The 25,821-nt window shown below is 37.2% G+C and overlaps 1 pseudogene across 1 annotated transcript in view; it reads right to left on the bottom strand.

The window, feature by feature from the left end:
- Positions 1-1,507: 1,507 nt before the first annotated feature.
- LOC309615697 (transmembrane and coiled-coil domain-containing protein 3-like) overlaps positions 1,508-25,821 on the bottom strand; it is a 58,725-nt pseudogene continuing 34,411 nt past the window's right edge. The window contains exons 1-4 of the transcript XR_014249811.1: positions 10,226-25,821; positions 9,545-9,624; positions 8,741-8,890; positions 1,508-8,558 (exon numbers count right to left, since the gene is read on the bottom strand). The exon at positions 10,226-25,821 is cut by the window's right edge and continues 34,411 nt beyond it. The product of XR_014249811.1 is annotated as a transmembrane and coiled-coil domain-containing protein 3-like (transcript). The remainder of the gene's footprint in view (positions 8,559-8,740; positions 8,891-9,544; positions 9,625-10,225) is intronic.

Raw genomic sequence — 25,821 nt, 5'->3', positions numbered from 1 at the left:
CTAATGGTTCCATATTTTTTCTTGTAGAACAATGTCTACTTTTATTTCAGGATGAATCATTTGTGGCTATTTGACTTTTTATGGCTCATGGATTCCTAACGAATATCCAAATTGTATTTGCATTATCCTGTATACAATCCTAAGTGGTAAGATTTTCATCTTACATGTTGTGGCTTGATGCCCTTTCTTAAATATTGGTAGGGAATGTCTCCTTGGCTTATTCATGAAGAAGTTAGTAATGGGGTGTCCACAAGCATTTATACTTGATATTTTTATTCGACTTCTTTTAATCAAGGATTTTACTACTCTGTGAATTAGAAGAAAATGTGGTGGAGAGCAAGCTCCTTACATGTCTTCTGAACATTCTTTTTGTTTTATTTTATTTTATTTTTTATTGAAGTATAGTTGATTTACAATGTTGTATTACTTTCAGGTGTACAGCAAAGTGATTCAGTTATATATAAATTCTTTCTCAGATTCTTTTCCCTTACAGGTTATTACAAAATATTGAGTATAGTTCCCTGTGCTATACAGTAGGTCCTTGTTGGTTATCTATTTTATGTATCATAGTGTGTATCTGTTAATTCAAACCTCCTAACTTATTCCTCCCCCTCCTTCCCCTTTGGTAACCATAAGTTTGTTTTCTATGTCTGTGGGTCTATTTCTGTTTTGTGTATAAATTCATTTGTATCATTTTTTTAGATTCCACATATAAATGATATCATATGATTTTTGTCTTTCTCTGTCTGGCTTACTTCACTTAGTATGATAATCTCTAGGTCCATCCATGTTGCTGAAAGTGACATTATTTCATTCTCTTTTTATGGCTGAGTAATATTTTTATTGCACATTTTTATCTTGCTTACAGAATAATATCTGAATATGATTTTCTACAAATAAAAGTTTGAAAAATTTAGCAAAGAGACATACTGTCCTGTAGGTAAGGTAATATAACATGGAGAGTCCAGCTTACATGAAACTTGTTAGAGTGCAATAAAGGGATAACCAAAAAGGATAAAAGTATCATTATATTCTTTTTAAATGTTCTGAAGATTTAAGCAGTGGAGTATTGTGGGAAGCACTAATAGGAACATGACGAGGAAAGGCTAGTAATAGCCAATCATTAAAAATAACAAGAAAGGAAAATAAAATATTTAGGTCACAGTTCCATAAAGGATACGGTGTTATTTCTAAATTTTAGATAACATTCACTGATCAAGTACTACCACTTTTGACGGCAGTGGTGTAAACTATACAACCTCAGAGATACAATTTTACACTGAGATCCAGTCCTTTACTTCTAAAACAGAATTTGTTTACCTAGAAAAGAGCTGCTGACTTTACCTGCTAATGTTTGTTTTCATATTCCTAGATTTAAATTTAAGAAAATCTATACACAGAGAAGCATGAAGTACTGGGTATTTAATCACCTCTTCTTAACCTCATTAAGTCCACTTAATAATCCTTTTGGTTCTAGCAAGACACATTGGTGATGATACAATGGTGATGAGATTTTTGTTTGTTGTGTTTGCGTGTGTATGTGCATTGAATCAAATGCTCAAAATTTGATTTTGTGTGTGTGTGAATTGAATCAAATGTTTGTGTGTGCATTGTGTGTGTGCACATTGAATCAAATGTTCAAAATTTGAGCTGCGTGTTTTTTAATGAATAAAACAGTTGGATTTGCTTTGGTGGCTATTTTTGCATTGTCCTTTAGATGATTTTTTCTCCTTTTATTCAGTAGAAAGAAGGTTTTTGTTTCACTGACTCAATCTTTTCTCAGTTCCTTCTCTCAGTTTCTCATTTATCCTCCCCGTGATGGGAATGGGGATGGGAGGGAGTGGGAATTTTACATTGCCGGCTAAGGCTTGAGAGGCAAAGCAATGTCCGAATGACCCGCCTCTCTTCTTCCTCATTTATTCTACTCAGAAGCATAACAAAATCAAATCTCAATAGTAAGTACTTACCTTGCTCTAAACAGATCAATCTTTTTCTATTAGATTTGTCACATGAGACATGAACTCGACTGTAATTGATTTCAAAGTCATGTGGCACAACAGCCACTATAGTATTTTCCTATGATAGTCTCAATCAATAAGCTTAGCAGCTTAACAAAAATAATTACATCAACATATCTGATTTCCTGACACCATTTTGTTCTTAGTTGTTAGAAACAGTGTGTTATTAGAAGAAATCCAATAAGTGAGAAGCAAGAAGGATAAGAGTCCAGGTACCTAAGTACTCCCACCTCCTGGCCTCCAGTGATACTGATTCCCTCACAGTAGAAAAGATTCTGAATCTTTTCACAGCTCACAGTCCATCAGTCTTACAGGCAATTCTAATAGTACTTGGATTTGGAGTTTGATGCAGGCTTTGTATGAGCAGAAGCTTATATAAAAGCTAAAATAAGCAGGTATTAAAAGGATTAAGTGATTCAGTAGAGTATCTCAGCCAGCCATAATTCAAGACACAATAGTTCAAATCTTTCATTGCTGTTTTCTTTGATAAAATGTAGGTTTTAACCTTTGGGGAAGTCTTTTTCTACAGTGTCATCAGCAACTCCAAACCTGTCAACTCAACAATACTTTACAACAATGTCTTTCACAAGGTCTGAGGCAGAGAAAGGAATTGCAACAATAGGGCCTAGGATTCTGTGAGATTGGAAATGTAGTAGCATATATTGGCTAGTTACTTTGTGTATGGAAATAGGTGACTCGGCAATGATATAAGGGGGGAAAAATGCCTGACGTAGAAAATCGAGTCACAGGAAAGAATAAAGGTATTCTATCAGGGGATGTCGAAGACTTGTATATGCCACGTCTGAATTAAAATGATAAACGATTAACAAGTCATTTTAGTACTTATCTGTAGAGTTTCTAAAGACTAATTTTTGTTTGCATTAAAGTTGCAAATATTAATTTAGTCACTAAAATGTTGAAAATCATCTCTATTTTTGACGTTTCTGTTTATACCAATTATTTATTCATTTTTACATGCCTGTTTCTTCTGTTATCGTCATAGGATGTGAATATCAATCGACTTTAACTTTATCTCATTCACTATGCAAAACCTCAATTTGCATATTTCTTTTGCCCAAATCAAAACATAATTTCATTGACCAAAAGAAGGATATTTTGCACAAAACTGGGTTGGCTCTAGTTTTCCTTCATCACTGAGGTCTAACCATGCACTGATCACTCTTCCAACAGACGTTTATTGAGTGCCTGTTATCTTTCAGCTATTGTACTAGATACAACAGTGAGCAAACAGACAAGGTCTATTCTGAGAAAAGGCAGACATCACTTAGAACTGAAAAATAAACAAACAAAAAAACTTGATATGAGAAATGATTTGAAGAGAGGTGAGTAAATTTTCTAGCTCTAATGGTGAGAATAAGCAAGCAAACAGGAGGCAAAAGTAATTTAATCCAACTCTTAAGGTGGAAGTAATATTTGGTCCGATATGTCTGAACTTAACATACCCGAGATTAGCTCGGGTATGTTATATGATTTTGTAAATTTCCAGAAGGACTCCATTCTGTAAGTATAAACCCTTTACAATGCTTATATTTTAGATTTTCTTAAAAATTTATTGTGGTTAAAACAAATTATCTTTTAAAATGCAAAATTACTTAGAAGAGCAATATTAATATAGATAGCTATTTGCCCCTTAATTGAATATTTTGGGATTATTTAATTACAGTCAACTAAAATGAAAGCATGGTTTTCAATGGGGAGAAAAACAACCTATAGCATTGCTTGGAAGATCTTACATATGGAGTTCATTGAGGGCAGCTTATAGCAGAAAGATATGTAAAATGAAGAGTTATGACCCCATAGAGGAACTTGTCCTGCTTTTCTAATTACAGTTTCACTTGCCAGGGTGATGCTAACAAAGTTGTGAATAAGATTTATTGTTAGAGATTTTTCAAGAATGACACATGGATTGATTTTAGATAATTTCTTATCTGAGGAACACAATGCTAGAAAGTAACATGCATAGATAGATGATAGAGATAGATGATAGAAAGATGGATGCATAGATAGATAGATAGATTGATAGATAGATTGATAGATAGATTGATAGATAGATACAGATGAACAGAAACATATCTGTGAGATAACTGGCAATATTATTCTCATTGCCCAGCAAAGAAAAGGATACAGTGGATACATGACTAAGATATGACAGTAAATAAATGAAAAGATAAGAGAAACCTATCTTTCCTAATAATGTTTAGCTTCAGAATAATAAAGATTGCTTTCTTTTAGTTGGTGTCCACTTTCTTCCCTACCCCTCTTTTTCTTCCACTCTTTCTTCTCTACTATTTCTTTCATCTTCTTAGGTATCTCATCATTATCATCACCTTCTTCTTCTTCTTTCCCTGCTCCTCCTCCTCCTTTTCCTCCTTCTCCTCACCCTCCTCCTTCTTCTTCACCTTCACCTTCATCTTTGTTTTCATCTTTGTCTTCTTCATTGTCACAATCTAGTTATGGGATGATGATCTAGAAACTCTTTAAATGCATATCTCTTATGGAAAAATCACTGAATACTTGACTTAAAGATATGGATATAACCTAGAAAAAAAGTGTTTCTTTAATACTTTAGGAATAGTTTGTTGTATGGAAATTTCTTATCAGACTTCATTTTTGTAAAGCAGTTTAGGTTCAGAATTTTTCAAAAAATCAAGAAGTTCTTTTTCAAAAGAGTTTTGTTTTGTATAATTATTCAATAGATTAAGATCAGCATCCTTGAAAAATCTTAGCTAGAAATCTATTCCTGGAAAAATCATAAAGCTTATAATGTAAACAATTGTCAGTGCTGTTGAATGTGTAAGACAGACACAAAGAATTCTGCATTTGAGGTATTATTTTCTTCATGGTTATATTTGCATAATAAATGTACATTTTGATAAAACTTAAATCTGCATTTAGATAAAACTAGTTCTATATTTAGAAAAACTTAAATATTTCTTAAATATTTAGGTTATCTTGAAATTTCTATTATGTCTGAGAGTTATCCTCTAGCATTAGAAATCATCTAAGAAATTGCTTACAAAGTTATTTTTGCCTCAAAAATTTTAATATGCATTTTGAAACTGTGTCTTATTTACTTTATTTTATGTTTAATTCTAATCTTTAGGGATATTCTGTCTCACAAAAAGCACTGTTTTTTAAATTTTGGATGATGATTGCAGAATTTCTTTACATCATTTTTGCAAGTGGCAGACTTTTCATTATTGATAATTATGTTTGTGGTGACATAGATTATGAAAAACAATTCCTAAATTCAGCATAAGATTGAGGTATACTATATTCTTTTTTTTTTTTTTTTTCCAGTGACAAGATTAGTACTGGGTGCATAATTTTTCTAATACATATGGAAATAGGTACTAATGATGTATTTTGTTCTCCATGATTGGACCAACACTGTGGGGGGAAAATATACATTATTCTAGGTCAATGCATTTCTATTTTCATAATTATTTTAATTATACATGGTATAAATAAATGTTTTTTGTAAGGAACCTAATATGGTAGTTAATATCTTTAGCTTAAAGAATATGTAAAGGTTCAAACTTTTACACTTTTGTATGCTGTCTACAGTTTTGTAATGAGAAATGAAGGGTTTTCACAGTCAAGGGCATTGAATAACTTAACTTCTTTTTGTCTAGCTTTTTTTTTTTCTTTTGATAAATATTTTCCAGCTTTAGTTTTCTGTTCATAGCTTTAATTTACATTTCATGTTATTTAAATTTTCTTATTAAAGGGCATTTGAAAGTGAGGTTAAAACTATTGCAATTTTGGTCAATATTATTTATTGAATGTCCACAGAGTACATGTGTCTGTATTAGGAAACTGAAGTAAATAAAAGGCACAGTTTCATCTCTTTGAGAAGCAGAATTTTTATCCATAGAGCTGCATCTCACTTTGAAAGGTGATAGATATCTTAAAAGTCCCATGCAAAACAAGTTGTAAACATAAATGCATATTGAAATATATAAGGAGAGCTCATTATTAAAAGAGATCTCATGGTCAATGTAAAATGGGTAATTTTGTAAGGAGGTGATAAATTTTAATAATTATTTTCTCAATGTGTTTTTTTAACCTATTAACTTTATGTAACTTAGAGATCTCTATGTACAGTTACTGATGGGGATATAAGAATATTTTGAGATAGTAGTATAAGGTTGAGTTCATCAAGAAATAAGTCACAGGGATATAATGTGCAGCACAGGAGTAGAGTCAATATTTTATAATAACTGTATGGTGTGTAATCTATAAAAATATTGAATCACTATTTTGTACATCTAAAACTAATATAATATTGTAAGTCAACTATATTTCAATAAGAAAACACAGTTCCATGAAGGAGCAATTGAGATTACTGAAAAATGAGCAACATTTTGTCACTTGGGTGTTTGAATGACCTACTATTAGAAGCTAGAAGTCACAAAATCATAGCCCCATAAGGGTTTCATTTGGCAATAATAGTGTTTTCTAAATTTTAATAACTTTATGTGGGGCAGACAGTCCCCAGTTTGCCTAGTTCCTAAACTCCATTGTGTCTTATATTCCTTATAATTCATAGCCTATTATGTCTTACAATGGTATAGAAGAGAAACATAGTAGTTCTTACCTTCATATGGAGCTTATGGTCCATTAGTAGAGTAGATAGAAGATAAATAATTACATCATTGAATTGAAGTGATGTTAAATACCTCAATGGAAATTACAGACGAAATTAGAAATTTAACAATAGGATTTAAACTAGGAAAGTGATACTTAAGCTAAAACTTGAACAATTAATAAACCAGAGGAAGAGCTACCCAGGCCGAGTCTCCATTTCCTGATGAGAAAATTGAGGTCTGGAGGGACAAAGTGACATTCATGACAAGTTAAGAAAGGAAGAAAATTCAGGTCTCCTGGCTCCCAGGATGAAATTCTTTTCACTGTCAACATTTGAATCATCCATTTAAAATAATCCAAACCTATAAATTCAATGTATTTGGATACCAAAGTTTACATAATAAACACTTCAAAAAATCAAATGAGCAGAGATAACTTGGTTACCATTCACCGTTTTATAGGTTCCTCTCTAACTGTCACAGCTAAAGACCATGGGAAAGAATAATAAGAAAATTCATTAATTAGGATCAGTTTCTACTGTCTTTAACTAGTTAAGTCATTTGTTTAACTAAGATCCACCTTTATTGGCACCTGAAATAATAGTGTATGTTGTGTGTAATATTTCCTCTTTTTAAAAACTAATAAAATTTGAATTTGGACACAGAGAGTGAAGATATTCATATGCCCAAACCAGAAACAATATGAAGGTTGTGCTTCAGTGAGCATATTATCTATTATAAAAGAGAAAACTGAGTAATGAATTTGTCAATTTTTCTTTGCTGTGGCTTTTGGGTATCATTTTCATTTTGCTTTAAAACGTGATTATATGCAAAAAACATTGGTCTTAAGAGGTCAAAGCCTCTATTCTACCTGGGTGGACTTGGAGAAGAACCAAGTGTGATCAGCCAGAGACACTGGTAACAATTATTAGTATCAGATTCCCACCGGCAGTTTTTCTAGTCTTGGACTTCCATTCCTGCCTTGAGGATCCTTTATACCATTCAAGGGGAGTCTTTAAATCAAAATAACTTTTAAAATCTTGTGATTTGAGCACCAATTTATCTAAAGCGTATGATGAAGCCTATTCCTTTACCCCCTTTCCTCTGCCTGTTCCCCAAGCAAATAGTAGACAGAGGTTCTAAAAGCTACATGTATCCAAATCTACCCAATGTCTCACTTATAAATATGGTATGGATGGGGGTAGACAGTTAAATGAAAAAAGTTAACAGTTATAGAGCATTCACTATGTGCTAGGCCTTCTGCTTGATGCTAAATATCTATTAACTCTTTTTTTTTTATACTGATCATAAATTATTTTTATTAAGGAATGCATAGTCTTGTGATTCAAAACCAAATATTTTAAAAGAATGATTTACCTGATAAAAACTGACATGAAAGTGTTGTTTAAAATTGTAATAAAAAGCAAAAGACATTTAGAAGAACTTGTCTCATTTTAGAAAACATAGACTTTAAGGACTAAAAGTAATTTTCCAAACACATTGTGAGAATTAAAAGCTCACGTCACAGAAACGTTTAATAACAAATATTGACCAACGGTTTACAAGTTGTACAATAAATAAAAAAGCCTCGTAGTTTTTTTCTTTACCAAAAAAACATGAACTGATGAAATAACAGTAGAAAGTTGACATTAATTTCTGAAGAAAAGGCACATCCAGGCAAAAGAGTCAAGGCGATTTGTAAAACGCAGAATTACATGTACACGGTGCATAATCACTGCACACAGAGGCGGGCTCCGGGAGACTCTGAGATCTGGGAATGCGGTGACAGCTCCGGCCGGTCACCTGGCCGCGGTCCTCAGAAGCTGGACCTTCTCTCGGACCGGGGCGCACACCTGGCGACGGCCACTCGCCAAAGCAGCGGGGCCAGGAGGAGGCTGAGCGTGGTCACACTCAGGATGAGGAGGTACACCTGCCGGGGGCGGGGCGTCAGCGCGGCCGGGGGTGTGTCTCCGCATCACGGTGTGCAAGCCTCTGGTGCCCGGCCTGGAGGAGGGCGCCCCCTTCCCCAAGAGGCCCCGGGGACTGGGGCGCCCCCCCACCCAGCCCTACTTCCCCTAACAACCCCGCTCCGCCAGCCGGGCAGAGACTCACCTCCCGAGAGATGACACGCGCTCTGCGCGCCCGGCTCCCCAGCACCAGAGAGAACTCGCTGACCTGGGCCAGCCCCGCGGCCACGATCCACTTGACGTACTGGCTGGTCTTGGGCAGCAGCAGAGACAGGACCAGGGCTGCCAGGACGAACTGCCAGAGCGGCAGGTCACGCTCGGCCAGGCTGGGCCCGGAGCACCGCCCGCAGGAAGCAGGGCGGGTCCCGGGGGGTACCGCGCGGGAGGACGCACGGAGACCCCCCCACCCCGGGAAAACCAAGGCCCTCCCGTCAAGCGAATATCGTGCAGCGTTCAGAATGGAAACTTTGTTTTTAACAAAACGTAAAGAAAGCGCAGAGGAAGCAGCCTGCAGCGGGCGGTGCCGTTCAGCCATCATCGGGGCGCTGCTCCTTCTCCTCCGCAAAGCCAGCGGCCATCGCCCAGGCCAGTTCCACTCCAAGAATCCCACGCTGACATGGGCACCTCAACAATTTGTAGTCACAGAGATCAGACAAGTGGAAAGTGGCAAAATAGTTCTCAGTGGCCGTTAAAATGTACGTTTGCGTCACCAGAGCCGGGTTTGCGGTTCTTTAGACTCACTTAGAAGTCCAGTTACAGAGCAAGGGTGTCACTGGAGGACACCCACCCCATTTTCAACACAAACTCTGAGACAAAGGGCCATCCCGATCCAAGAAGCCCCGGCTGCCCGAGCTGCGCTGGGCGGGGGGTACACACAGGCAGGAAGCGAGGCGCTTGGTGTGACTGGTGAAACCAAAGGCAGCATGGACTTCGCAAGCAGGGGCCCTACCTTCATGACCACCACCGAGGGGGTGAGGACCAGCAGGACGGTGAGCTCGTACAGCACGAAGGTGGGGAACACGTGAAGGCCTGTGGGACGGGGACGGGCGATTGTCTGGGCGGGGCGGCCAGCCTCCCTGCCACCCCTACATCCACAGGCTCCTCCGCCAGGACAGGAACGGGCAGGGTGTCTCCCACCCACTCCACCCCGAGAGCCCGAGCAGAGGGCCGGGCGACTCAGTGCTCCCCGCCCTGTTTCCACGGGCTTCAGAACCTGCCTCTCGAGGCACCCAGAGTCTCTGGGGCTCTTGGACCCACCGAGCAGTGCAGGGTGTGAGCGAGAGACCAGGTGGCCGTGCTGTGACCACGAGCAGGACTGCCCCCCTCCACGGGGACATTCCCAGGGCAGCAGCCTCGACACACCAGTTTGATTTTTTGTATTAAAATTAGAATTTCTTCCTGCACTTGATGTGGACGTGCTGAAGTGGACCTGCCACCTTGCTGAGCAGTGGACCCTCAGGACCACCAGTCAGGAGCCCCCGTCCCTCAGCTCCAACCTTCCCTCCTTCTAAGGGAGAGTCCCTCAGACCCTAGTCGCCATGGGAACTGTTTTCGCGGCACCAGCTAAGTAGAAACACGTGTGAGCAGATGAGACCCAGTGGGAGTGTCACCCCTGGAGGAGGAGGGTCACCTATGGACGCGAAGAACATGATGGCCAGGAAGTCGCGGACGGGCTCCACGTAGTACACGACCTCCTCAGTGACCACGTGACCCTGGGAGGACACCAGGGTTCCGGCCAGGAAGCAGCCCAGCTCCATGGACACATCCAGGAGCTCGGTGACTGTCATCATGAGGAAGGTGAAAGCGGAGGTTCCCAGGATGAGGATCTCCTTGTTCCCCTTGCTCTCTGCGTGCAGCTTTTGGCAGTACGGTCCCACGAGGTAGGTCCTCACGACAGGATAAAAGAGGAGAACCGCAGCAAGCGAGAAGAGGACCTGCCCGACCAGGCCCAGGACCCGAAGGATCTCCATGGCGACGCTTTCTCAGCTTCTCTGGCGAAAATTCTAAGCCAACGAGGAAGAGAGTAAAGAACACGCCAAATTCTCCTAACGTCTCCACCTGCACAACTGACTTAATACTGTTGAGTCCGGAGGGCCCCAGAACCACGCAGCAGATGATGTAACCAAACATGGTCGGCAGTCCTATCATTGTGCAGAGCCAGCCGCATGGTAAGGACAACATCCCTATGGTGACGATGTCCTTTATGTGGTGGGGGTCTGCCCGCGGGATGGTGGCGTCCCTGGGCTTGGTCAGGATGTACTGGTTACTCTGGGCGTCGATGAGCATGCTCAGGCCCAGGTCCTCCTCTACCTCCCGTTTCGTGACGTTCTGCTTGGAACTGGCCTCTTCCTCTTCCACCCGCAGAACTGCCTCAAAGTTGACCCCTCTGACCTTGATGGCTGCCTTCCGCAGGGCCTCCAGGCGCTGCCTGCTGCTCTCCTGCACGTTGACCACGTCCCTGTAGTCGCCCTGCAGGGCTCTCTGGAGCCCATGGATGGCCTGGAAGACTGAGTTTTCACTTTCATTCAGCTATTTCTGGAAAATTTCAAACATGTGCACCTGAAACAGCTTCTCTTCGTCCGAAAGGCTGGCGTCTTTTTCCAATGCTCTAACTGCACTTTTCAGTTTGTTAAGAACCACAGCCTTTTGGCGAAGAAGCCCGGAGAGCTTTCTGCAACCATCCAGGACCCACTGTCTCCTCTGGGTGACAGCCACCCCTTGGCCCCGGTGCAACTCGATGGCATGTCTCACCTCCTCTTCGTGCTCCGCACCGTTGGCCAGCAGGTGAAGGAACGGGAGCCACATCCAGAGGTGGCTTTTCCCCAGTACCTTCATGATCCAATTTTAGGGACTGGACAAAGCAGTCCAAAGATTCCTGCTAAGTCGGGCTTGCATTTGAGATACGCATTTTCAGCTGGTATGGGAGCTCCAGGCAGGAACTCCAGAGCGAGCCGCTTGGGTGGAGCAGGATCAGGGTTAGCGGGTGCAGGACCTCCGGACGTTCTGGCCGCGCCGCGTCCTGGGCCCGGCTTTCCGCAGGGGAGAACCAGGACGCGGCTTATCCGCATCCTTTTCCAGACCTCTATTAACTCTTTTAAGCTTCATTCCAACCCTATAAGGGAGATAGATTGTGAGGGATTAGAACTCAGGCAGGTGGTTCCAGAGTTGGTGATTACTATAGAAGTTATCTTTGGAATCAGCCTGCATTCAAATCTGGATTCTACAATTTACCAATGGTAGACCTTGGGTAATCTAATTCTCCTCTCTGAAAATCAATTTCTTCATCTATAAAATGAAGATAATAATAGTACCTTCCCCATAAGGTTACCATGAGGATTGATTATGATAGTCTACAGTAAGGCATCTTAACAAAGTGGCTGATATTCAGAAATCTCTCCAAGTACTTAACTCTTATAATCATCATGATTATATTATTGCAGGCTGGGGACATCCTTATCAGCCCTCTGTCTACTCAGGTCAAGAAAGATACCTATATGTCCTCCATGAGACCATGACATAAACAATAATCGGATTCTGAATTATTTTCTATCTTAAATATCCTTAGGTTGAAGTCATAAGACATAAAATCATTCTTAGTAACTTATCAAATTAAGCAAATAAACAACAACAGCAACAACAAAACACTTTCACTGATTGAACTAAAGGAATTTCAAGTTGTGAAGGGAATTACCTGACAGGTGAAACTAGTTATTGTTTCATCTCTTTGCCTCAAGTCTCCTCTCCACCCTGAACAAAGGATTATTGTTCTAAAGAATTATCTTTTTTTATTGACGCATAGTTGATTTACAGTGTTTCAGGTGTACAGCAAAGTGATCCAGTTATTCATATATATGTGTATATTCTTTTCAGCTTCTTTTCAATTATAGGTTATTACAAGATATTGAATATAGTTCCCTGTGCTATACAGTAGGTCCTTATTGTTTATCTATTTTATATATAGTAGTGTGTATCTGTTAATGCCAAATTCCCAAACTATCTCTCTCCCCCTTTCCCTTTGGTAACCATAAGTTTGTTTTCTATGTCTGTGAGTCTATTTCTGTTTTACAAACAAGTTCATTTGTATCATTGTTTAAGAATCCACATATAAGTGATATCACATGATACTTGTCTTTCTCTATCTGACTTACTTCACTTACTATGATAATCTCTAGGTCCATACATGTTGCTGCAAAAGGTATTATTTCATTCTTTTTTATGGCTGAGTTGTATGCCATTGTATACATATACCACATCTTCTTTATCTATTCATCTGTCAGTGGACATTTAGGTTGCTTTCTTGGCTATTGTAAATAGTGCTTCTATAAACATTGGGGTGCATGTATCTTTTCGAATTAGAGTTTTCTTCAGGTATGTGCCCAAGAGTGTGATTGCAGGATAATATTTTTCTAACGAATTACCTTTACTAGAGACATAGTCTCATTATCCTTTTCATTGACACTTATTTCCTACGTGGGTTTGGAGATGACCACAATGCTCTGTGATAGAGACAATGAGGACATCCAGTGTGGCGATAGCAATCAAGAAGGAAAGAAGAAGTTAGAGGTGTATCATGAATAGGCCTTTGTTCCAGTAGTTGTGGAGGATAATGGGGAGTTAATAGTATTAATACAAACTGAAGGACAGCAACGGATGGTCTTGACTTAGACAAAAAAAATAGATGGTGTCACCAATATCAGAGATAGAAGGACAAGAGAAAGAGAAGATGGAAAGTAATGCATTTTCTCCAAATTATGTTGAGGGTGTTTTGTCTAATTTCAAAATAAGTATCAAACCTGAAGATAAAGATTGAGAGTCACCAACTCTGTGTAGATGTTTCAGTCAATGGAGCTAATGAAACTTCCTAGGATAGAAGTCCAAAAATTCTCACTCCAGAATCCTATATTCTGTACATTTTGTGTTTACTTATTTAATGGAGTAACTTTTTCTAGTCCCATCTTTTGGGGCCCACCCTATCTGACTCTCATAGAAAGGAAAAGAAAAAGAGAGAACCCCAATCACCACAAACCATCAGCAAACAGACCATCAAAGCAAAGTTTATGGAATTATCCTTTACCAACTTTTGTATCCCATTCTATCTTGGCCTTTTAAACTTCTCTTTCTGTTAAGGGTGAATGACTTTCATATTCCTTTTAGCCTGGTTTTATCTATATATCAGTTATAGTTTATAGAAAGTGCTGAGAGATGGCTGCTTTGTGAATTTCCCTGGTTTCAGTATTTCTCTGTGTTGGTCTGTACAACGAACCTTGGGAAGGGAGAGCATATTACTGCTGAACTGATATTTCATTTATCCACAGTTTGACCTATGCCACTGCTTCATCTCATTCCCACAGATGTACTACCCTGACTTTTTTCCTCCTGGCATATAATCAATAGTAAGGGCATTATTCATGTTTTCAACACCTATGTGAAGTCAAAAGTTCCCAAGTTCACCACAAATCTGGGGGGCCTCCCACTGACCAGACCTGACCTGTTGCATTTAGACCGTCTTCTGTTAAAATATTTAATATCAAGTTGATTTTTTAGTGGTGCCCTAGTGCTAAAGTGTCAAAATAAGTTTTCTAACAATTGTATTTTAAATGGAATTGTTCAAGAAATAACTCCTTTTCTGTTCCATAGGCAAAGTTATTTCTTTAATCAAATTTAAAATGAGATAAATAAATAGGCTGTACAAAACCATCCAATCACTTTGCAATGTTATAGTAATAAAAATAAAGAGCTTCAGTTTACAAATTCTATAATTTGACTGGCTCTGCATTATAAACGTCAATTATTATCCTACAAATGCAAATTCACCAAGGGAATATCAATGGAAAACAATTACTATGTGGATTTTTGTGCTCTGGTTCTACAAAATAAAATATATTTAGTGTTTTCAAATCAATGCTGAAGGAAATGTCAGGAAAGGGGTACACATTTACTCATTTTGCAGAGACGTCTAGACCTATTAACTTTCTGCACTTTAATTAGGAAAGCAATGCAAAACTATTCTCTTGCTCAATTGTAGTAAATTCAAGACATTTGGTATTGGGAAAGAGTACTGAAATTGTGAAATCTTATAGATCCAAATGTATTTTTAGTATAATGGCAATAGTTACTAAAAATGCAATTCTGTTTTTATGGCTATAGCTTGATTCTTTAAGCATAAACTGTAGGCATACAAAGATAATGGATATTGAAAGTGGAAGACAAAGGAAAATTAGGATGCTTAGGCAGCTTTAAAAATAGTATAATTTAATTTTTTTTACACAAGGTATGAAACTGCTACATTTTAAATTTACTTTTAGGGTACGAATTGTCATGACTGCTAAAAGTATTTCTTAAAGATCATTATTAACAGATTGTGGGTTTTCCTGTTTATTTAAATTACATTTTCTTTCCTTCCATATGCAATTATTTAAAAATGAAACATGGTTCTGATGTTAAATCACACTGAAAGAATTACTGTGCCTTAAGGCTGGACACTTGCAGTTACTATCAATACTCAGATTATAAGTATGGGGAAAGGAAACTAGAATATTTTATGCCTCATGATAATCCCCATTCTTTTATTAAAGTTTTATTCTCATAGTAGCTTTTGGATGAGCAATGGAAATAAATGGAGAGATGGGAAGAGAGAAAAATAAGCAGATGAACATGATACTCTGAGATGTCTGACTGCTTTGGAAATTCATAAAAAGAATCCCAGGTGCCACAGGGGAATGCGAGGGCCCTGCTCATTCCTGCCAGTTTCATATGTGGTTGTCTGTTTATGAAAATTAACTGAGTTGTGAACAACCAGGCTACGGATTGCCCTACTCCTTTTTTAAAGTAATGTCTGATTCTTGATCTAAGAATGTGAGATGGAAACAAGAGATCTCTAAATATACGTCTATGGGAAAGAACTGTTTCCTTGGAGATCATTAAAAATATTCTCTTTATTTCATTCAAATTCAATAACTGCCGAGTTCTAACCAGGGGCCAGACATTGTGTTAGGATAGAGGTAAATATCACCGAGTTCTTGCCTTTTTAAAACTTATGCCAAGACTTCTGGTGGAATCGTAGTTCTGTCACAAGTTATGCAGCTAACAGAGTCAAAGGCTGAATTTCTAAGTTCATATTGCTTGCTTGCTTTTCTTCATTGAATACTTCAAGTTAATGGAAAGAGTAGATTTTGGAGTTAGATGATCCTGATTATTTTACCAACCTTCTCAGTATCCATGTTCTCATCCATAAAATAAAACTGCCATCTGTGGTACTCTATAGGCTCTGCTTGGAATTTTTTTACTTTTCTTCTGTTTTAATTACAAAAGTCAAAATGGTATTGTGAGAGAATAAATGGTACAAGGTAAAAACATTATCATGAAAGAGTCTCCCTCACTTTTGTCATTCAATAAATCTACTCCCTAGAGTTAACTTTGACAGATTGGTGTGTGTTAACCTTTATTAATAAACTCAGCCTCTGGACAGATAAGAACTGAAGAACATATATACCCTGCAGAATTTTTCACTGACTAGAATTTATTAGAATTCCTTCAAAGTGGAAAGATAAAATACTGTAACTAGGGTACATATTCTAGAACATAATAAAAGCATTGTTACATACAAATATGTGCTTATTGTTTAAAATAGGATTCTCCTTGTATAACTTAAATACCTCTCCAAAGCAAGTTTCCATTAGCTCCTGAGGACGGATGGATGTAAATATATATATATATACATACATATATATATAATATACATTTTTTTTTTCAGTTTAATGTAGTCATTAAAATATCTCTCAGGAAACAAATAGCCTAGATTCACATTTCAACTTATCCACTTGCTAAATGTATAAATTTGGGAGATTTGGCTTGTCTCTCTGTTTCTTAGTTTCCTCATTATATAATGACTTAGCTGTAAGACCTATTTCATAAAGTTATTGTGAACATTAAATGAGCTAGTACATGTAAAGCAATAGCCAAAAGGAAACATTCATTAAATGTTAGCAATTATGTTCTCTAATAAAATGGAATTGATAAAATTAAATATAGTAAAATAAAATAATACATCATAAAAAAGCTCCTATTCTCCTTTCAGATACTATAAAAAATACTTCCACCTTCAAAAATATTTATTAATATAATAAAACATGTTTAAAATATGTGTACAAACCAATATTTAAAGTATATTTTCTCACATTTTAGGAAATTCACACAGATTTAGTAACAAGGCAGCAAATGTAATATTTTCCCTTTGGGCTCATACTACAGCTTTTTGATACATCTGCTTTACATATTTAAATGAAGTTACAAATAAAATATTTCTAATGCATGGGTAATGTGTCTATTTGAATCATTACAGTACTTTAGGATCCTTATATCATTTTGATGTGAAAAGTTTATTATACTATTTATTTGATTTTTTTCTTACTAGTAGAGTTTTATCAGAATGTTGTTTTTTTCCCCTAGACCAAATCAAGCAGCTGTCGTACTTACTAACTCATGCAACTGATTATAAACTAAGCCAACAATGTAATGACAGGAGATCAATCTAAAATTGTAAACAATATGGACATAATAATTTTGTGTCCTGGAACACCAAGAGTCATTTTATAAGATAAGGAATTATTTAGTACTTAGAACAACAGTCATAACTGTATTTGAAGTTAAAAAATAGAGTTTTATGTTCTCAGTTTACAATCACCCCTTACATCTTATAAATCTTTGTACACATAAATATAAAACAATTTGTTCTGACAGTTAAACTAAAAATGTGAACTCTAGCTATTTAAATCTGTCTAGTGGTTCTGAATTTTAATAATTTACAATAATTAAAACATAGGTAAGACCAACACCATGTATAGTATCACATTACAACAGTATTGTTTTACATACAGAAAGACAGAGAACCCAGGCAGCTGTAGTTCAAATCGTAGATGTGCTACTCTCAAATTATGTGAACCTTTAAAAAATTACTTGATCACTCTGTGTCTCAGTCTTTTTTTTTTTAATCTATAAAATGGAGATGATAATAGTACCTATTTGAGAGAGATCCATATAAAATATTTAAAATGATAGAACATACTAAATATTCTGTTTATATCTGCTACAATTATTATATTTGCATGGGTACAGTTCTTTGAAGAAGTCTTATTGTTATTATTTCTGTGGCTATGAAGGCCTTTGACTTAAATTGCTGAGGATTTTGTACTTCAGTTTATTGCACCCTGAACTGATGTGCTTCAGCTAATGTCAATATCCATCAATGTCCATGTAATTAATTACACTCCCAACCTTTGGATCATTAGTACTCATGATTGTGAATTTTGAAAATCATATTCTGAAATATTCTTGCTGAAAGGTGTGACTTTGCTGCTGAAGTTCAAGCTTTATCTTTGGCAACAGTCTGCTACACAGGACCTGAGTTCAGAAAGAATGTCTTTTGGCAGTTGATCATTGTGTTGGAAAATTCCAGCAGACCTACTCTGGTGGGGGAAGGTTTTGTTGGTGTGGAAATATAAACAGAAAATATTGAAATGTGCAGGAATCAGGACATTTTTCACAGAACAGAAGGCAATCCATATTTCATTCAAATCACTGAAATAAAATTCGGAAGTCCTGGATTTTTGTGTCAGCTCAATAACTTGACTCAAATAATTTAAATTATCTGAGCTCAATTTCTTCCACATAATACACTTATCCCATTGTTACTGAGTTTACCATAAGTCATCCACAGGAAATGTGGTTCTGGAGCTCAGAAATGAGGTTAGGACAATTTTCTTGCTCCTTGCCTACACATTTTCCCTATAATAACATGAGCAAATGTCACTCTTTAATAAGTCACTATGTCACTTAAGACTTAAAAACTAAAGACACTTCAATGATTCTCATTGCTTTTTGCCTGAAATCCAAATTTCTCCTGTGGTCCATAAGGCTGTACGTGACCTGGCCCTGCCCACCCATACTCAACTATACTGGATTTCTGTCAGTTTATCCAGGTTAAAGGGAATCAAACATTTCTTCTTATCACATGATTTATCACATTTCCCAATTTATATTTATTTACATGATTTTTCGTCCTTTGATAGAGTATAAGCTCCCTTTGGGCCAGGGCAATATGTTTTATTCAAATTTTTATTCCTAGTTTTAAGCACAAAGCCTAGTAAATAAATACATACTGTATAATATTTTAAAACACATTAATCTATGACCATAGTTTTGAATACCAACTTCAAGTTGATACATCCCAAAACTTTATTTCCAGCTCAGACCTCTCTCCCAAGCTTCATATTTGTTTATCTGAATTTCTGTTCAACTCTTCATCTAAAATTTCACAAGAACCTCAAAGGTACCGTTTCCAAATTAGTGGACAATTATTTTCTCTTTCCCTTCTCTTCCTCCTATATCAAACTCAGTTGGTGACACCCCTATTCCCAACCAGTCAGCCAAGAAGGAAAACTAGGAGACATTTTTTTACCTGCTTCTCTCATCATGCATATTGAAACAAACAAAAAAAAATGATCACAAAAATGCTATCTTGTAAGTTTGACCATACCATGTCACTAAATAAGGTTTGTTAATGTCTCTCCAGGAAAAAATAAAATAAAATAAAATGAAAGAGATCATATCTTCTCAGAGAAAAGCAAGAATCAGAGAACATAGGGAAAAGCAGTCCACTTTGCAGTTCATTTTGCTGGGGAAGCCAAGGAGGCAGAATGAGTTATGTATGACAGCTTTAATGAGAAAAGGAAAAAAAATAAAATAAAAAAATCAAACAAACAAACCAAGGTGTCCAAAGAAACATGATATGTTAGCCAAGGGCCAGAAAATAGACTCTAGGGGAGAAAAGTAATGAATATTTTCAGAACATTTTCTTTGTGCCAAGTGTTTAAAATATATTACCTTATCTTTCATCACAATGAAGCACTCCTCTATATTCCCCAGGAGTGAAGAGATGTTGTCCAACACAGCATACAAGATTCTAGTACAGCAATGAAACTTACAAGGTTCCCAACAATATTTGTTGAAAAAATAAATAAATTCATATTGGCAAGAAAGACATAGGTTTAGAAAGGTTAAGCAATATGCCTATGTTCTTGCAGCATAAAGTACTGCAGAATTCAAACCAAAGTCTCTCTTGTATCAGTCTTCCTTATAATCACCATAATGAATTATCTCCTTTAGAGTTAAGTACTTTCTCTGTCCAAAAGGTCCTGGGATTCCTAGGATTTCTATAAAGAATTGTTCTAAATGGTAGTAAATCAACCCAGTGATTAACTTAGGACTAAAGAAGTCAAAGTTGATAAACGCTTCTCAACTGTGGAACTTGGAGGATGCATATACCATTGATGGAAGAGGGCAAATTTGGGACCAGATTTCTTTTTTCTTTTCTTTTCTTTTCTTTTTTTTTTTTTTTTTTGGAGGGTAAGGAAATGTGTTCCACAGTAGATTTGCAGAAGTTGATGCAAATATGTAATCACACATGGAAGTGAACATGTTGATAGCAGTAAAAAGTGGCTCTAAAGTGATTAGAGCTCAAGATAAACATTTGAGCATCACTAACATGGAGCTGTTGGGTTGAAGCTATAGAAAGAGATGAATTCTCCTTGACAGGGGCTTAGAGGGAGAAAGGGATTGAGAACAACACTTTAAGAAATAGCTGCAGGCTTCCCTGGTGGTGCAGTGGTTAAGAATCTGCCTGCCAATGCAGGGGACACGGGTTCGAACCCTGGTCCGGGAAGATCCCACATGCCATGGAGCAACTAAGCCCATGCACCACAGCTACTGAGCTTGTGCTCTAGAGCCAGTGAGCCACAACTACTGAGCTCGCGTGCCACAACTACTGAAGCCCATGTGCCTAGAGCCCGTGCTCCACAACAAAAGAAGCCACCGCAATGAGAAGCCCACGCACCACAACAAAGAGTAGCCCCACTCGCTGCAACTAGAGAAAGCCTGCGTGCAGCAACGAAGACCCAACGCAGCCAAAAATAAAAAAATAAATAAAATAAATATATAAAAAAAAGAAAAAGGAAAAGAAATAGCTGCACGGAGAAGATGGGAAAAGAAAATGAAACCAGCAGAGAACACAGAGGGAGGGTAATCAGAGATACAGCGCTGCTTCTCATCAGTTGACAGTGGAATTGGCATCAAATGACAGTGGAACTGGCAGAAGGACAGTAGTTCAGGTCACCAGAGTTTACAAAGGCCAAGGTAGGTGTGCCAAGGTAGCCTCATTTATCCAAGTAAAATAAGGGAGTACAATGAAAATGAAGAGATGTTCTTCTTAGTTCTAAGACTGAGACTGGACCAGCAGTATTCTCTGGGGTATGCTGTGTTAACTGTCAAGAAAGAGTCCCTACTCTCTTGTTTCCTCTGGCATCTGTGTGGGTGTTTCAAGTCAAACCCTAAGCAAAATCTGTGCTTTTGCTCCCTGGGGTATTCTTAGATCTAGCAAAGAGGACAAAAGTGTGACTGGCAGGTCGAAGGGATGATAAATTAATACACACATGTGGATTGAAGTAGTTTTCTCCTATCGGCCAGTCACACCCTGCCCGGCCGGCAGCTGCCTAAAATAGCTGAAGAACTAAAGAATCTGGAAAAATGAATACTTTCATACTAAAGAATCAGAGATTCTCAACTATTGGAATCACCTACCGTATTTGTTAAAATCCTAATTTCTAAGCCTCATCTCTAGAGATTCTGAGTCCATTGTTCTGCTTTGGGCCAGGTACCTGCATTTCTAAAAAGCTTATGAATGTTCCTGTTGTTGGATTGTCCTTTGAACATATATATATATATTTTTTTAATTAATTAATTTATTAATTTATTTTTGGCTGTGTTTCGTCTTCGTTTCTGTGCGAGGGCTTTCTCTAGTTGCGGCAAGCGGGGGCCACTCTTCATCGCGGTGCGCGGGCCTCTCACTGTCACGGCCTCTCTTGTTGCGGAGCACAGGCTCCAGACGCGCAGGCTCAGTAGTTGTGGCTCACGGGCTTAGTTGCTCCGCGGCATGTGGTATCTTCCTTGACCAGGGATCGAACCCGTGTCCCCTGCATTGGCAGGCAGATTCTTAACCACTGCACCACCAGGGAAGCCCTGAATATATATATATTTTTAAATGCTTTAGATAATAGATGCTGAGAATATCTTGTTGATGATACAACTGGCTCAAAATATATATGAGTAGACATACTCATTTTTGGCTTATAAACACCATTTTGGTTATTAATGTTTTACGATTGTATTACTTGCTCCACAATAAATGACTAGTGTGCATATATTAAGTCAACCTTTTTGCAATTTAATGATATTAAGTGTTATTAAATACACTATTGTTTTCTGTCCTAGAAAAAAGATGACTAAAATTAATCAAACTTTGAGAAGATTGAGGGTGCTATAAATCATGACCTAAATACTCTCATGTTTGCACTTTGATAGATGACTGAGGGGAAAGTACTCAGGATGCAGGGGCTCTCCACAGAAAACATCCTGCTTCAAATTCAGATCTAATAATAGATAAGATGAGAGCCAGCTGCAACTGACATGCCATGGAGTGGGGGCTGCAATACTTTCAGAAATAATTAGGTCCCAACACATTCAGAATTTTATAAATAATAAACGAAACCTTGAATTGTCTAAAGAAATGAAATTGGCTAACTTGAGAGCACAGGTGTTTTGTGTTTGGTATTCCTCCCCTTGCCCATGAGGCAAGCAGATATGCTCAGTACAACTTAATGAATCTTCTGGGAAGGCCCCAAATAGATTACTTCACAGGAGCTCAGTGCAGGAAGTGTCAAAGTCAGGCTAACTGTAGCTCTATGCTTAGTTGAGAAAAAAGGTACACTTTTGAACGTTATTGACTGTAGAATCAGAGTGATTCACTGTTATGCACAAAAGCTCAGATAGATCCATTAAGAACTTTATTGTGTATACTCCGAAACACCAAACAAGATTGCTACCTAGTCATGTTTTTGTGTGTGTTGTTTCTTGTACTTCCCTTCTTAAGGACAGTGTTGACTCATTAAGGTGGTAATCTTATTTTACAAAGGCTTGAGTCATATTTATTATGTGCCAGACATTATTCTAAGTACTCGGCAAACGTTAACTCATCTATTTCTCATAGCCATTTTAAGGACAAAGAAACTAAAGCCAAAAGAGGTTAACTAACTTGTCCAAGGTCACATAGCAAGATATGATGTAATAAATCTGGGAATCACACTCCAAGGTCAGTCTTTATACGCACTATCTCTCTATTATGCTGCCTCTTGCTGAGTTCTACTGCCGAAGTTCCCAGGAACCAGGGACTCAGAGTTTACATGCTATGTCCTTTATAAACAGTCTGTAGACAAATAAGTTTTGCAGGGTATCTATAGTGAAATAGATTTAATACGGTGTTTCCAAGTTAAATTGAATCACACCATAAAATGACATTTGTGCTGGCAGTAGGTCAACAGTTTAGAAAGGCCAAACTAATGAATACTGTGTATATAGGCCTCGTTCTCACCTCTAGGAGTGTTCTGTGACTAGTTAAAGACAATGTGGTAGGACAAAAACACTACAATCAAACTAAACAGACTCTAGTTGTTTCCCATTTCTGATATCTTTGGTTGCATGCGGGTAAACTTGGGTGGTCTCTTTGTTGAATAATTAAATGAGAAAGAAACGTTAATAGTAGCTTTCATATGTTATTAGCAGCAGAACACTATTTTCCAAAAAAGCAACCTACATTTGTGCCAAAGAAAATATATAAAACAAATTAGAGCAGAATCATTAAGTTTGGGAAGGAGGGGCATAGTGATGGAGAAGCAAATTACTTGCCGTGCTTTTGATCCTCTTTTCTTAGGTGATCCTAAGGCATTTCATAGTAATGGACTTCACACTTCACAATGAACTGTACCACTGCACTGAACTTAAAAGTTCTGTACTTCCCTGAATAGTTTATAACCTCCTTATTTTTATTTGTCCCATCGTTCTGTTTCTTAAGTATGGTTAGACTTCTGAATTTGACAAGAAGTTCTCTTTCCAGAGCTCAGCAACAGTCACTGATAAATTGAAAACCATACAAAAACTAGGCTTTATAGCCATAACATATCTCTTTGATGTGAATGATTAAAGACATTGAAAAATAACGAAGTATTAAGAGCTTTCCTCCCAAAGTATTCTCAATGCATGCTTGGCAATATTAGATGGTGCCCAAAGCTACAGTGAAACTACCTTGGACATGACCTCCATCCATTAGAAGGTTATCACTAGAGATGTCAGGGCATTATGCACAAGTACTAATGAGTCTCATAGATTTAGAGAAATCTAGGGGCAATGGAGTGGATTTTCTACTTTCTTCTCAGTAGGATTCCCAGTGAAGTGGTGGGTTCATTGAATTGTACAGAAACATGCAATAACAAATGCTGATAGCTAAATCAAAATTTATCTCATGACATGCATTTATTGCCAGAAAATAAAGTCAAATTTTATTAATTGCAAACACATTTTTATATACTCATTTTTATTCACTAAACCAAATCTAGAAGTCCAGATGAGTTGAGATTCAATGAGTGTGTGAGTATGTCTTTGTGATATCAGTGCAACTGCAAAGGGGAATGCTAACATCTCAATGGGGACCATTTCAGTATTAAATAAAAATTCAAAAGCTTTTGTAATAGAACATGCTACATAAATACTATTATTATACGTTTCTCAGTATTATGAAACTCGACTTAGAAGAAAAGTCTCCCAGCATTAAGTCACAGTAAATGTGTCTTTTTATTTTATAATATTTAATTCTCACAAGTAGATTTTCTTAGGAGAATTATGATGTTGCTAACAGTATATTATAAGCAGTAGCTTTCTTTGAGGTTAAGCTTTAAAATGTTAGTTTTGCCAAAAACATAATCTTAAGTCAAACAGGCAATTCACCTCAGTGAAGGACCATAGAGAATTGACCACATGGAAGTCATAAGTCATAAGTACTTCACTTGATTGTATGTATGCCTGACTCTCCTGTGGCCAAAATTGATACCACTTCTTAGACAAATCCTTTCTCTTGGGTAAATGCTTGCAGAGTTCTGTGGCAAATTTCTATATAATTCTTTGCATGTAAAGGGAAGTTAAGCTGGAAGGAAACCACAAAAAGGAAGTTCGTGACTTGAAGTGACTTCTGGACTAGATTTTTTTCCATCTTCTGAATCTCCAGGATTCTCAGGGGAGCTGAGAACTCTCAAATGATCATGCAATGGCTGAGGACAGCATAAAAACCTGCAATACTGTGTGTTGGGGTTTTGGCTCTATTTCCCTCCAGCCATCTGGAATCGCAACTCATCTAGTATATACATTGTAAAACAAAATGAGGTTCACTATTCTCTAAAATATTTTGAAATTGAAGAATTCTATACATATGAACTAGACCACATTAAGCATATTATTCATGCTTTATATAAAAAATCTATTCGTGTCAGTATTTGAACAAAAATAGTTATTTTGTACTATTTGATTCATATTAATAACAAGAGAAGAAATTACATATAAATTTTTCTAATTCGAGCTGTATCATTTCCTCAACTTCTACTAATTTATTGGCGAATCTGAATTGTATGTCCTCAAGTTTCTCATATATTAATTTTGAGAGTTAATTAAAATATTTTGTTGGAAAATGTGAATGTAGATTTGTTTATCGTGAGGAAATATTAAATTATATATGTAGTTAAACAAAGTTAACAACATATTGTGTGCATTTTTGAAGCGTTATAATTATAGCAAAAATGACAACTGTGATAAATACATTTTCTAAAACATGAAAAATATTTTGGGGCAAGCCCCAATTCCTGGGTAATAGCTAGGAGTTCTTTGGGAGGTAAAATACGACCAAAATAATAGGAGAAATAAGAATTATTCTTATAAGTTCAGTGTACAAAACAAGAACAAGTACAGGCATACCTTGGAGATATTGTGGGTTTGGTTCTAGACCACTGCAATAAAGGGAATATCGCAATAAAGCAAGTCACATGATTTTTTTTGGTTTCTCCGTGCACATTAAAGTTATGTTTACATATACTATAGTCTATGAAGTGTACAATAGCATTATGTCTATAAAAACAATGTACATACATTAATTAAAAAGACTATTGCTAAAAAATGTGAACCTTCATCTGAGCCTTCAGCAATAGTAACATCAAAGGTCACTGCTCACAGATCACCATAATTATGAAAAAGTTTGAAATATTTTAAACATTACCAAAACATGACACAGAGACACAA

Source organism: Balaenoptera borealis (genome assembly GCF_965194805.1).
Source record: "Balaenoptera borealis genome assembly, chromosome: 18".
In the NCBI taxonomy this organism is placed as follows: Eukaryota; Metazoa; Chordata; class Mammalia; order Artiodactyla; family Balaenopteridae; genus Balaenoptera; species Balaenoptera borealis.
This window is presented reverse-complemented; position numbering and strand designations above follow the sequence as displayed.